This window comes from Callorhinus ursinus, unplaced genomic scaffold (assembly GCF_003265705.2).
Source record: "Callorhinus ursinus isolate GAN/ISIS: 27379988/994484 unplaced genomic scaffold, GSC_fseal_2.0 scaffold3, whole genome shotgun sequence".
NCBI classification, from domain to species: domain Eukaryota; kingdom Metazoa; phylum Chordata; class Mammalia; order Carnivora; family Otariidae; genus Callorhinus; species Callorhinus ursinus.
The window spans coordinates 40413148-40424462 of NW_027397065.1; positions in this window are offsets into that span (position 1 = coordinate 40413148).

Below are 11315 nucleotides of genomic sequence, written 5' to 3' on the forward strand. Positions count from 1 at the left end.
AGCCACTGACTATAACGTTAAAATTCTATTGTCCATTTTAATACAAGAGCAAATTGAAAATTTTGGCATGTTTGGAAGTGGTTACATTAGGGTACCAGTAGACAATTTGGAGCTAGGGAGGGAGGGTCAAGATATACCAGCTTCATTCCTTTATATTCCTATATCTAGAGGTAGGATTTGGGCACAACATTGTATTTTCATTTATATTATCTTTTGACCCACCACCAGAGGTTGCATGTCAAGGGCTCTGAAATATTGAAAAAACTAGTTATTTGAAACTGAGAAACTAAGAACAGTATATATTAGAGATAAAACAAACAAATGAACAACAAAAATAGTCTTCGAAACAAACAGTTGCAATAATTGAAAGCACACTTAAAATAATTTAAAATTAAGAGGACTTTAATTGTCTCCCACAATTTCAAAATCTAGAAGTAAATGTGTCCTTTGAGTGGTTTGTATCATAGACTCTGGGATATCATCAAGGTTGAGTTGTCAGCCACATGTTTCTGTCATGATAGAAAAATGAATATAGAAGTCCTAGTTGTCAAACAAAACACATCACATTATCTCTAAGGAGTGATAGAATGGTTTCAGTGGTTTTCAAAAGAGCAAGGAATGAAATTTCTCCATATCCCCCAGGAAGCACCTACTCTCGCTGCTTTGGCTCCAGCTGAGTCACATGAATATTTCTTGCTCTATCCCAAATACAGGAAATTGTCACATGTGGACTGGTTTAGGCCTAGGTTAGTTGAGCCAATAGAATACAGAAATGGGGGATTGAGTTGATCTCCACATCCACATGGCTCTTATGCAATGGATATTGGAGTAACCATTTTAATTCTCATTATAATCTTCATCTAGAAATCCAAGACTCCTTCCTTTACTCCTAAAATAAGATCAGCTTCCATAATATTTTGTACATCTCTCATCATAACAATTATTCTACTTTATAAACTTGTTTATTTTCTATTTCTTCTACTGAATTTTTCTCCAAAATTTCATTGCGAAAATTTTCAAACACAGAAGAATTGAAAGAATTGCAGATTTAGCATCTATAGTTATTTAAAACCTAGATTTCTACAAGATTAACATGTTGCTCTATTTGCATTTTCATATCCATCTATTTATTCATTCCTCAATCTATCCATTATTCCAGTTTACTATCTTCTGCTGGATTTTAATATCCTTGAAGGAAAGAGAGCTTCTGCCTTATTCAGTATTCTCTTCATGCTAGCACAATATCTGAAACATAGAAAGATCCCACTAAAGATTGAGGAAGAAAAAATGGAGGAAGGAAGTAGGGAAGGAAAAAAAGGAAGAGAAATAAGGAGGCAGGAAGGAAAGAGGAAGGAAGGGATCTTTTGTGGGAAGAGAGCTTATTTTTAGCTTAACTGGAACAACAGATTATAAGACATGACTGTATTTAAGAAGTCATGGAGCATGGGGAATTTAGCCAAGGTATTGTAATAGTGTTGTATGGTGACAGATGTCACTACACTTGTGAGCATAGCATACTGGATAGAACTGTCAAATAACTGTGTCGTACACTGGAAACTAATGCAACATTTTTGTGTCAACTATACTTCAGTTAAAAACAAAAAGAGGTCTTGAAGCAATATCGAACGCCAAAGTCAACCTGAAGTTCAAACGATCTTTGGAAATGAGTGAAAAACTAGGGATGTTAATGTTTTATCAATAATAGTATAAGTGATCAATTCTACATATCTATATCTATATTGGTGGCATGGATTGTTGGTATATGACTATTGAATGTATTTAAGTTATTAATATCTCTTTTCTTTTAGCCAGGCATCATTCACAACATAGTTCATGAAGTAATTTTGGTGGAATTAAACATGAAGTATTCATAATTGTGTAATTAATTATGATCTTTTTTATTATCTTTGCTAATTAATGCCAGTTGATGAGCATGGCACTTTATATAGTCAGCTGCACAGTTGGAAGTCTGAGAAGGACAATGATTTGAGTATGGCAGTAAATTCCAGAATCCTTTGTGTTTTCATCTAAAAGGCTCAGACAAGCAGTCTGTGATAGTCAGTGGGATCACATTTGGCCTTTGGTTCCCCAGACTGTAGGCAAAGAATAAGAGATAATTTGAGGATAAAGGGTATTATCAGTTCAAATGCTGCTAAAACACATGTGGAGAAGGGAGAGTGTCCGCAGGACAACAGATGGAGGCCACATCTGTCAGAGGAGGGAGTGAAAAGCTTATAGCATTTATAGAGGACAACCATAGAAACCTATAAAAATATGGTATAAACCATTCGGAAAACATCAATAATCAATTTTGGGGTTGGAATCTGGGATGTAATGCCTCTGGAGGTTTAGAGATTGTATGGTTCTCAACGTGCAAAAGGTAGATGTACTGAATTCTTTCTCTTTTCTTATGCCTCAAGTTGATGGTTAAACTCAGAAGGCATGAGCAACACAAATAATATGCATATTTTTGATACTCAAAAAATCTGCCTGGAAAGTTCTAAGCTTCTGGCACAGCTGGATCCAGGTGTTCAAAAATGTCTTCAGGATTTTTTCTTTTCCCTTTTCTTGGATCTGCTTTCCTAGAATTTGACTTCAGTCTCTGGTCTTCTAAGATAGGAGAAGGACTACCAGGGCATCTGGGCTTACTTCTAGGCAGCCTAGTGGTGCTCAATGAAAAATACTTTCTTTCCCACTTCAACAAAAGCAACAAAGTCCTAGGTTGGAGTTTATTGGCTTGCCTGAGGTCATTTGGCCATATCTAAATCATGGTACGTAGCTCTGACTGGCCATACATTAACCTCTCAATCCCTGGGCTAGTCCCAGACCCTTTTAATTATATTGTCTAAGCATGGGGTGGGGTTTCACACCAGAAGAAAATCAAGGTACTATTTAGCAGAAGGGAAGAACAAATACTGTGCAGACTCAAACAATGATGTCACTACTTCAAGTTTAAATAAAGTGAGGAGTTCTTTATAGTGCAAAGAGAGAAAAAAAGTCATTTTATAAGATATACCTCCTTGAAAGACAGAAGTTGATAATACAGGATATTCATCATTTATATTTGATATGTTGAAATATCAAATATTTGTTGATTAACAATACTGAATTTTCAAAAGCTCAGTCCTCCTTTAAGGTTTGTAAATGAATAAATAGTAGCAAACTGGTTAATTAGCATCATGTCCTTACTTTTACCAGCAAATGAAAATATAAATGTAAAATGAACTTTATTTAACGTACAACCTTCTATTTCTGCTGGTCATTACGATTTTTTAAACTTCATATTCAGAAGATATACATTCCTTGACAAAATATACACTGTAAAGTTCTGGAAGCTTTTATTTGATTTTTTCTTTAATTTTAATTTTCACTTTCACCATGCTGAGAAGAGAATTCAGAAGGGACATGTCTACGAGAGTTGACACCTCGATATTCTATATTCACAGACTAGAACTGCTATGCAAACAAAAGAATTCTGAGTGAAAATTAGTTTCCTGCATTTGAGTCAGGGTGCTGGGTGATGGTGAGGACTAGTTGAATTGGCTGCCACATACAGGGTTTCAGTATGTGGGCCTTAGAATAAAACAGAACTGGGTTGAGTCGCAGCTTCATCATTACCAGCTGTGTGACCTTGAACAGTTCACCTCAACGATCCTCAGTTTCCTTATTTTTGAAATCAGCATCAAATGGTCTCCTTCAAAAGATTGTCAGGATTATGTGAGATTAAGCAGTTGAAACATTTATTGTAGTTTCTGGTGCAAAACAAGCATTCAGTTAGTCATTCTTTATAACTGAAAGACACTAGGTAATGATTTCTTACCCACAGTGATTCAGAGCATAACCCTTGCCAGCTGGCTGTTTGAAATGGTTTTATTTGCTCGGTCGGTGGACTCTTTACTCCTTAGTGAAGACATTTGGAAATACACCACTCATTTCTAATAGGAGTGAATTAGATTTTCATCAGCTTCTGTGTGCACATGACTGTAATTAACAAGTAAAATGAACACAGACCATTTAAAATTCATTAAAGTACACAAGAAAAATTCCATTTGATCACAAGTAAAATTCTCTGCATGTTTACTCACTTAAAGGAAGAATTTAGGGAGAAGAGCTTTACTCTCTAATGTGTTAGCAGATCGCAAATGAAACTGCTTGTAACCTCCTGCTGTCACGGTTGTGAAGCTCAGTTAACATTAATTGAAGTATCTGAGTGCTTGGTATCACAACCTATGAGCCAGCGACAAAAATCTTTTGTATATTTTATTATTTGTATTTTCCAGTGTGAATATTAGAACATTCAGGTTTTCATTTATTGCTTGTTGTGTTTTGATAATCAGTGTAGTAAATGGCTTCTGTGAAATGTGCTTAAGAGAAACCTGGGAAGGAATTAATATCCCTATCTCTGTGCCAAGTGGATACAGGGAAATCAGTGTTTGCAATTAAAGTCCAAAACTAGACAACCTTAATTCTATCACCAGTCCTCAAAGGACTGACTTTGTGAGATTGAATGGAATCCTGTAATATTTTGAGAAAAGAAAGAAAGAAAGAACTCTGTCCCATTCTCTGGGCCTGGTGGAAAGAGGGATTTGCTAATGATTGTAAAATGTTTGGGACAAAAGGATGGTAGTTTTTGTATCTTGTATGTTTTGTATCTTGTGGAGATGAGACTTAAAAAGCCCACAGGGGCTTTTCTGGTAAGTACTTTGCTGAACTCAGTTGCAAAATTCTGTTTCCCTTGTATTATTTTCTAACATGTACAGAAGAAATGAAGGAACATTGCATCTGTGCAAAATCTTCATTGTAAACTCATGTACAAACCGGTTTTGAGGGCCTAGTCATTTAGTAAAATGCAATCAAATTATTTAGAAAAATGGCTACTAAGCTATTATGTCCTCTTTATTCTTTCATTAAAAATCACACACACATACACAAACACATTTATGAGTGTTTGATGAACTTATCTCTGTTCTAGGACCTAGACGGAAAAAAAAAAAGCACTTCTGCCTCAAAGCTGCATCCAATCTTCTAGAAGACGGTACAGATTCAATAATTTCTCAACAGTGAACATGAATATATTAACATTATTTTAAAAACTGTCCCTTAAATCCAAAAGCTAGATTATAACTATTGATTCATAGGATGTAAGAGCTAGTAAAGCATTGATTAATTAGTCCAAAATATTCTGTAACTTTATTTTTTATAGTGTTATCCATTTTTGGCCAACATTAAGAAAATGTTCAAATGTAGGGAAAACTTGAAATAATTTTATAGTGAACACATTTATAGCACCTAGATTCTACCATTAAAAATGTTAACTATATTTCCTCTATCACAAGTCTATCAATCTATAGAGAAACAACCATTTTAAAATGTAATCTTACATGGAACCCCAGTATTTCCTAAAACTCAGTGCTTCTCTGGTCACAACAGAGCTCAATACACAGAAGTCTACTTGCTCTGGTTAGCCCTTCCCTAAGGGGACCCTGTTTTAGTTCTACTGCACATAATTTAACCACCAATGATCCAGTCAAACCTTGTTATTTTGCAGGTTAAAAAAAAAAAAAAACTGAGATGCAGCCACAAATACAAGGCTACCTTCTAAGCTGCTGCCAAAACTGGAACTAGAATTTATTTTTCTGTCTTTGCTGCAGATGTAATCTTTTTTTTTAAAAAAATCTCATCATGTTGTTTAAACAGATGTCAGGATAGTCTCATCAGGCTGTGCATTTTGTATTCTGGAAGAATGACATGTGTGGCGCTAGTTAGAATGAGTGTGAGAAAGCAAAGCTCTGTGATTCAGGCAAAGTAGCTATTGTTGGGGCATAGGTCGTGGTTATATTTAGGCAATAGGGGTGCTGGTAATGCTGGGGGTCATCAGAAAATTATGTCTTACATAGACCTAGGTTATTGTACAAATGCTATGAAGAAACATCCCTTTTGGGGTGCCTGGGTAGCTCACTCGGTTGAGTCTGCCTTTGGCTCAGGTCATGATCCTGGGGTCCTGGGATCAAGCCCCACATTAGGCTCCCTGCTCAGCGGGAAGCCAACTTCTCCCTCTGTCTCTGCCCCTTCTCCCCACTTGTGATCTCTTTCTCTCTTTTTCTCTTTCTCTCACTCTCAAATAAATAAATAAATAAATAAAAAGATACACCCCTTTCCTTGCTGGTAGATTCATTGATTTACTCATGCCTTCAGTCAGGGAGCTCCTCTTTGGTATTCTTATTTCCTTCTATCAGTTACATAGCATTTGGCTTTTTCTTTTAACAAAGGACCTTACTATTTGCAGTTTTCTCTACTGGTGTGTTTTGCCTCTAGCTTTTTCAAAGGACTGATTTTGCTTAGCCTATAGGAATCAAGTTAAATATCACTTGCTCAGAAATGTTTTTCCTGACCCCTCCTAAGATTCTCACACAATTTATGTAATATACATCATTCTATGTATTTCCTTCATAGTGTTTACTGTCATCTGTAACTCTCTGGCTTTTGTTTTGGTTGTTTACTTTCTGTTTATGATACATTGTAAGCCACATGAGGGCAGGACCAGAAGAAGTCTGGTTTACAGTAAATACTGCCTCATTCATTTGAGTATATTTGATTATCTACTATCTGGCAAGCATGGCTTAGAATCTAAAATACTATGATGGAAAAAATAGAGAAAGCCCTTGCTCTTTAAATTTTATATTTTCATGAGGGGAGATGAATAATACACACCAATGAGTAGATAAATGAAATGACAAGGAAAAAATAATAAGATAATACATAGGAAGAGAACAGAGTGATAGAAAGTGACCTTTTAGATATGGTGGTCAGATAAAGTTTCTCTGAGGAGATGATAATGCAACAGAGGTATGAATTAAGTGAGGGAGCAAGTCATTGAGACATCTGGCAGAGGGACTTTATTGGCAGAAAACATGTGCAACATCCCTGAAGTGGTACTGGTTTTGGCATGTACAAATACAGAAAAATGTTCATTCAGCCTGGAGTAAAGAGATCGCAAAAGAAAATCATAGGAGAGCAGATATTTGGGGACTCACTAAACCTTTTAAATTATATTTGTAAAGAGAGGTTTTTACTTCTTTTTAGGATGAGTGTTCTGAAGAGAGTAATGGTTGATTGATTGGGCACATATTGTACACGAATCACTTTGGCTAACGTGTGGAGAGCAGAATGACAGTAGGGATGGAGGAGTAGAATAAGGCCTAGTAGGGAGGCCAATGTGGTGGCCCAGGTGAGAGGTGATGGTGCCATGGATTAGGGTAATTAAATCTGTGAGAGTGGTTAGGATTGGGATACATTCGGAAGAAAGTAACAGCAAGATTTGCTTATACAAAGAAATGGGGTATAAGAGAAAGAAAGAGATTTAAAAAAATGAATGCCAGATTTTTATGCGGAGAACTGGAAGAATGTAGTTGTCATTTGTTGAGATAAGGGAGAGTGAGGGAAGAGCAGGGGATAAACATCAAAGGGTTTGGTTTTATACATGTTAAATTTGAGACTCTTATTGCGGATCCAAGAGGATAAATTAAGGACACAAATGGATATGAGTTTTAAGTTCAGAAAAAGCCAAGGCTGAAGAAATTCAATTGTGAGTCATCAGTATAAAGAATGCATATAAGCAGTGAGACTAATTTCATGTAGAGATTGAGTGTAGATAGGAAAAAGAAGATATCCATGTCCAGACCCCTGTGACTCTCATTTAGAGATTCAACAAAGAAGATACTGAAGTAAGAAGTAGGAGTGAGGTAGGAGAAAAGAAAGAATATGGTATCATATAAATCAAATGGCATAATTTCTAGAAGAAAGGAATGATCATCTGTATCAAATGCTAATTAATAGGTAGATAATATAAGAACTAAAAATTGGCTAATTTATTTCTTCAGATCAAGGTCATTACAGATCTTGACAAGAATGGATCTGGTGATTAGAGTAGGTTGGCAAGAGGATGGAAAGACAATGGAGAAAGTGTTATGCCATAGAAAGGAACGGATAAACAGGGTGCTTACTGGAAAGAATATAAAATCGAGAGATTATTGCTAAATGTAGAATTATCATAAAATTTTCTCTTGATAATGGAAACGATATAGTGAAAGAGATATTAGTGATGAATGAGATAGAGGAGACAAAGGCAGGAATAATATTCTAGAGTGAGCAGGAAGGGATGGTAAAAACAAATGGAGAGAGAACAATTCATTATTGCAGCAGGGAACAGAGTAGAACAGGTTACTTGATCATTTTTGTAAGGGAGAAATTCCATTGGTGGATTTGGAATCGAAAATGGTTAGGGAGGGAAATGAGAATACCATGGAGAATGGTCAGCAGATCAGAAGTCTATGACGATGAGGATTTGGTGGTGTCAGGCTATTTTGAGAGAAAAGAGATTTCAGAGGGGAAGTTAGAAAACAAAAGGACTTCAGAGAGGGGGAGATATTGGTAAAGGAAAGGTCTAGAATATAGCTTATTTTTCAACTCCAACTTACTGTTAGAATCACTCAGGAAATTTATTTGTGTATTTATTTGTCCATCCATTTATGTATTCTTTCTTGCATTCCTTCCTTTATTTCTCTATAATAAAAAACACTGTTGCCTGGCCCAAATCCATGTAATGAAGCCATTAATTGGTCTGGGCTTTGGAACCAGAACATTAAAATTTAAAAAGGTTCCCAGGTGCTGGTGATATTGGAGAACCATTGATTTGCAACCTTAACTATACAATGGAGTCATTTGAAGTGAGAAAATTAAGGTATTTGTTGCATTGTTTCTTTGACTTTCTTTGAAGGTATTTCTTGCATTGTTTCTTTGACTTTCTTTGAAATCAGAAATAAAAATGATAGGAAGAGAAGATGCAAGGAAGTATTTGAGCAAGGTGCTAAAGTCTTGAAGAAATGATATCATTCTATAGATGGCAGCAACAGGTTGGGGAAGCATATGGTGCATTCTGATGCTAAGAGCTGGGGGCTTTCATTACAGAGAAGAGAGGAATGGGTATTTGAATGCAGCAATGTGATGCAAGGTGATCATTTACCCCACTTCCAGGTCTAGGTTATGGCAGTTGACACAATGACCAACTAAGAGACTTGCAGGGGACCCCAAAGGAAAACTAGACACTTGTTAGTATAAAAAGTGAAAAAAAGTGTTAAGAGAAGTGCTTTACCTTTCTTAGGATTTGACAACCAAACATTATAGTGTTCAATGAATGTTTGTTGAGTGAATAAGTATTTTTTATTCAGATCAGTGTTGGTGCACAACAGTGACTGTATTATGCTGGATTAAAAATAATTATTTGAATATCTCTTTACCTTATTTATTTAATCAGAAATTACATTGTGGAATATCAACAGAAATATTATTTGCTCTGAGTTCATGCTAAGGCGCTCATCTATTACTAAAGGAGGTTTACATGAAGATGTTGGATTCTGTTTGAATATTATATGGATGAGTTATTGAATATACAAATGGACAATGGCCAGAATGTATGCGACAACAGAACTGACCACAAGCTCTGCATCAACTGGACCCTGAAGCCAAACCACACCTTCTGTAGCCATCAGCCCAGAGTGGTCAGGACTTGGTCAATAATTTTAACTTCCCTGTATTTTGCCCTTGTTCCAACTGAGGATAAGCCAGAGAAAGCCAAATATGTTTCCCAAACCACACACATAAGATGCTTGGCTTGGCTTTTAGTTAGCCTACCTCCAGTTTCTCCAAGCCAACAACTTCCAATCTGAGTATACCTAAAGCCCTCCCTTTTTTCAATATAGTGTTCTCATTCCCCTGCCTATCTTTGAGTCTTTGTTAAATACAACTGATGAAGACTGACTTCTTTATTATTGCAAGCTCTGAATAGCCTCTGTTCTCATTTGAGTGGTTTCTGTTTCTTTTCATTTGGGAATGACTAATAAGAATGCATATGTGGGTAATAATAATAGAGTCCATTAAGCCATTAAAATATTAAAAAATTAGGTATTTCAATGAAACATTCTAATAGAGGCAGTTCTTTTCATTTTATTGTTTAGAAATATTGATAGCTGTAATTTAAAAAAATATGAAATATGTAAGGGATGTTTAAATAGATAAATAGTAATAACCTTAATATAAACATTTGTTGTGACAGTAAGCTTAGATTCTGCATTCAGTATTATTAACAATTTTAAATATTTTTTACCCAATAGGAAATGTAAGTTCAGCTTATAGACAAGATAATGTACTAATGTACAGGAATGTTTTAAAATATGTTTAAAATTTATTAATCCTTCAAAAAAATTTACTGATATATCTCCTGATGTAAGGGAAACAAAAGCAAAAATAAACTATTGGGACCACATCAAAATAAAAAGTTTCTGCACAGCAAAGGAAACAATTAACAAAACTAAAAGACAACCTACTGAATGGGAGAGGATATTTGCAAATGACATATCCAATAAAGGGTGAATTTCCACATGTATAAAGAACTTATACATCTCAACACCCTAAAACAAGCAATCCATTAAAAAATGGGCAGAAAAGCTTTTGTACAGCAAAAGAAACAGTCAACAAAACCAAAAGACAAGGGACAGAATGGGAGAAGATATTTGCAAATGACATATCAGATAAAGGGCTAGTATCCAAAATCTATAAAGAACTTACCAAACTCAATACCCAAAGAACAAATAATCCAATCAAGAAATGGACAGAAGACATGAACAGACATTTTTCCAAAGAAGACATCCAAATGGCCAAAAGACACATGAAAAAGTGTTCAACATTGCTCACTATCAGGGAGATCCAAATCAAAACCTCAATGAGATACCACCTCACACCAGTCAGAATGGCTAAAATTAACAAGTCAGGAAAGGACAGATGTTGGAGGGGATGCAGAGAAAGGGGAATCCTCCTACACTGTTGGTGGGAACACAAGCTGGAGCAGCCACTCCGGAAAAAAGTATGGAGGTTCCTCAAAAAGTTGAAAATAGAGCTACCACATGACCCAGCAATTGCACTACTGGGTATTTACCCCAAAGATACAAATGTAGAGATCCAAAGGGGTACGTGCACCCCGATGTTTATAGCAGCAATGTCCACAATAGTCAAAACTGTGGAAAGAGCCAAGATGTCCATCAACAGAGGAATGGATAAAGAAGATGTGGTGTATATATACAATGGAATATTATGCAGCCACCAATAGGAATGAAATCTTGCCATTTGCAACGATGTGGATGGAACTGGAGGGTATTATGCTGAGTGAAATAAGTCAATCAGAGAAAAACATGTATCATATGGTATCACTGATAGGAGGAATTCTTAATCTCAGGAAACAAACTGAGGGTTGCTGGAGTGGT